The 3,324-nt window shown below is 51.0% G+C and overlaps 1 protein-coding gene across 2 annotated transcripts in view; it reads right to left on the bottom strand.

Moving 5' to 3' along the window:
• Cit (citron rho-interacting serine/threonine kinase) overlaps positions 1 to 3,324 on the bottom strand; it is a 166,973-nt gene that overhangs the window by 157,628 nt on the left and 6,021 nt on the right. The gene's annotated exons all lie outside the window — the stretch shown is intronic.

The following is a 3,324-nucleotide window of genomic DNA, read 5'->3' as shown; positions in this document are numbered from 1 at the left end:
AGTGGGCGGGTCTCCCCACAGGAAAGGGTATGATCACAGTGGGCGGGCCTCCCCACAGGAAAGGGTATGATCAGTGGGCAGGTCTCTCCACAGGAAAGGGTATGAACACAGTGGGAGGGTCTCCCCACAGGAAATGGTATGATCACAGTGGGCGGGTCTCCCTTGCTTAGTTAACCTAATGCGGATAATTTTCTGCCAGCCAGCCCGGAGCTTATCGAGTTGAGAGCTGGACCAACCATCATGGCAAGTTCTACCAACTCATTCTGAGCACTGTTAGCTGCACGTCTTCTTTTCATAGATGAGGAAACTGAGAGCAGACAAGGTACAAGTAAGCCGTGAAGCCCTTGTTAATGGTTTGGATGTGACATGGCCCCCACGGGCTCCTGTACTTGAACATTTGGTCCCCAGCTGGTGGCACTGTTTGGGCAGGCTGTGCAACACTCAGGAGTCGAAGACAAGGATGGGTATGGCTGGAGGGTGAGCCCTGGGGTTCATCGCCTCCTCCTCCTCCTGCCCAAGCTCTTGGCTTCCTGGTCAGCACTCAGTAGCAAACGGCTGACGCATGGCCTGCCACTCTCCTTCTCTGCCACTCTCGCAAACCGTGAGCCAAAACAAATCCCTCTTCTCTCAGTCTGCTTCCGTCAGCTATTCTGTCACAACAGTGGCGAGGAAAACAGACACATCAGTTTTGGTCACTCAGCATCCCTGGGGCCTTTGGGCGGCCACTGCTTAGTCCACTCTAGGAGGCCCTGGTCATCAGTGTTCCAGCTCCTTTGTGGATTCAGACAAGGCTGATCAGAATGTCCTCCTGGGAGTGACTCAGCAGAACCAATCAGAATCTTCCATAGGACTGTGTAAAGCTAACCACCTAGCCCCAGGCCTGGTAATGCACCTGCTTAATCCCAGCACTTGGGAGGCAGAGGAAGTCTGTGAGTTCAAGACCAGCCTGGTCTCCTTGGTGAGTTCCACGCTGGCCAGGGGTACACAGTGAGAACATGTCTTTACAAAGTAAACTAACACATCTAACTGGGCAGGAGGTGGTATCCAGTCTCTGAAACTGGTTTCCGGTGAATGTTACGATTGGGATTCAGGTGCTGGGCAGCTGCTTCACACGCAGAGTGCAGAGCCCCTAGCATGGTTCTACTGAGGAAGTGAAAGTTTCTGTGGGACTTCTCTGATTGTATTCTCCCAACCCCGGGTGGGTGGAGGCCACACAGAGCAGTCACCTGGGCAGCACAGGCCTACCTCCCAACAAGAGGTAGGCCCCATGGGAAGGTCCCAAGAGTGTGTGCCTTTGAAAGGGGCTAGTGAGACCCTGACTCCTCCCCCTCTCTCCTGCTCATTCCTAGCCCTGAGGTAAACACCACACCCTCTTGCTGGGATTTATTGCCCAGTCATGGTCCCCAAAGCAAGCAACCATAGACTGAAACCCCCAAAGGTACCAGCGGAGACCAGCCTTTCCTCCTTTGCACCTGGCAACTCTTCCGGGTGCTTTGTTACAGTAACAGAAAGCTGAGGGACAACAGCCAGACCTCTTCCATGCTCAATAAAATAGCCTTCAAAGCAGCCTCCACTTCAGCACTGGCTGACACTCAGGGCTGCTGAGGAGGGACATCCGGCTTCTGAGCTACAGCTCAACAGCTCAGGTGGGAAACAGTTTAGGCTTAGGTTGGGAGTGTCCATGATCTCTATTCTAAGTATTCTAATGTATGACTAAAACACGTGGCTGTGCCTGCTTCCAGTAAAGCTTGCTTACTCATAGAAGTTCACAGTTTCCTGGGCCCTCACACAGAGGAACCATGGAGAGTGCAAGACCCTCATCTCCATGAAAGAGAGAGACACAGACTGCCAGTCTGAGACCCCTTTCATCCCCAAATCGCAATGGAGCTCAGTTCCCCAGCCAGGGCTACAGATGCTGAGCAAGCCATCTAGAACATTCCAGCTTAGGAGATCCTGGGGCCTGCAATCTTGGCCAGTGTATCATCAAGCCGAGGAATCCCCAGCTGTATGTAATCAAGCCACACACTCATGAAGAAGGGATACAAAACTATCCTTTTGAGCCTCGACAGTTTGGAGTGCTTAGTTAGCTGGCCATCTTAGATGAAACAGTTTGTCAAGTCTGGCATGCCTGACTATACGGTTCTGTGTGCTTTCCATGCTTGGCAGGACCTCGGCTAACACCCTCCTGTGCCCCAGCCATAACAATCCAAAAGGCCTTTCAATGTTTCTCCAAGAGATGCTGGAGTGGAACACCTACTGCAAACAGTAGCAGTAAATACTAGAAGTTGTGGCACCACCATCTAACCGCCCCACCACGTTGGAGTCAAGCAAAAATTAGGAATACTAAATCAACAGTCAAAGTCAGCAGACCCGTGAGGGTCACAGGCCCGAGGTCACTTTGCTGTCACCAGTTGCTTCTCCATTTAAGAAAAATTAAGAATTACATCTTTTTGTTTGTTTGTTTGTTTGTTTGTTTTGTTTTTTGAGACAGGGTTTCTCTGTGTAGCCTTGGCTGTCCTGGAACTCACTCTGCAGACCAGGCTGGCCTCGAACTCAGAAATCCACCTGCCTCTGCCTCTCGAGTGCTGGGATTAAAGGTATGCGCCACCACCGCCCGGCCCAAGAATTACATCTTATGACATCAGTGGTATAAATAAAACAAGTCAAGCTAGGGGTATAAGTCCATTGGCAATGCTTACCCAGAAGGAGACAGGGAAAGGGAGAAGGAGGAGGAGAGGGAAGAGAAGGAAGAGAGGAGGAGGGAAGGAGGAGGGAGAAGAAGAAGACGGAAGGAGGAGAAGAGGGAGAAGGAGGAGGAGGGAGGAGAAGGAAAGTAGTGGGAGTCAGGCGGTGGTGGCCCACGCCTTTAATCCCAGCACTTGGGAGGCAGAGGCAGGCGGATTTCTGAGTTCGAGAGTTCGAGGCTAGCCTGGTCTACAGAGTGAGTTCCAGGACAGCCAGGGCTACACAGAGAAACCCTGTCTTCCTGTCTTGAAAAAAAACAAAAAAACAAAAACAAAAAAAAGAAAGAGAAGTGGGAGGAAAAGAAGGAGGAGGAAGGGAGGAGACAGAGGAGAAGGAAAAGAGAGGAGGAGGAAGCAGAGGGAGGAAAAGAAAAAGGAAGAGGAGAGGGAGGAGGGGGAGGAGAAGACACCAGATTCAGAATCATTACTATATTCATCTATTATGATTTTAAAATTAACCAACTGAAACAAACCATCCTGTTGAATTTAAACACAATGGCACCTAAGCACTGATCCTGTTCTGCCTGCAGGACGGGTTAGCTCAGAGTGTAAGGGCCGAGTCAGAAGACAGCATCCCCAT

This window comes from Grammomys surdaster, unplaced genomic scaffold (genome assembly GCF_004785775.1).
Source record: "Grammomys surdaster isolate TR1022 unplaced genomic scaffold, NIH_TR_1.0 164, whole genome shotgun sequence".
NCBI classification, from domain to species: Eukaryota; Metazoa; Chordata; class Mammalia; order Rodentia; family Muridae; genus Grammomys; species Grammomys surdaster.
Note: the sequence above shows the minus strand (reverse complement) of the source record. Positions and strands in the feature narration are given on the sequence as shown.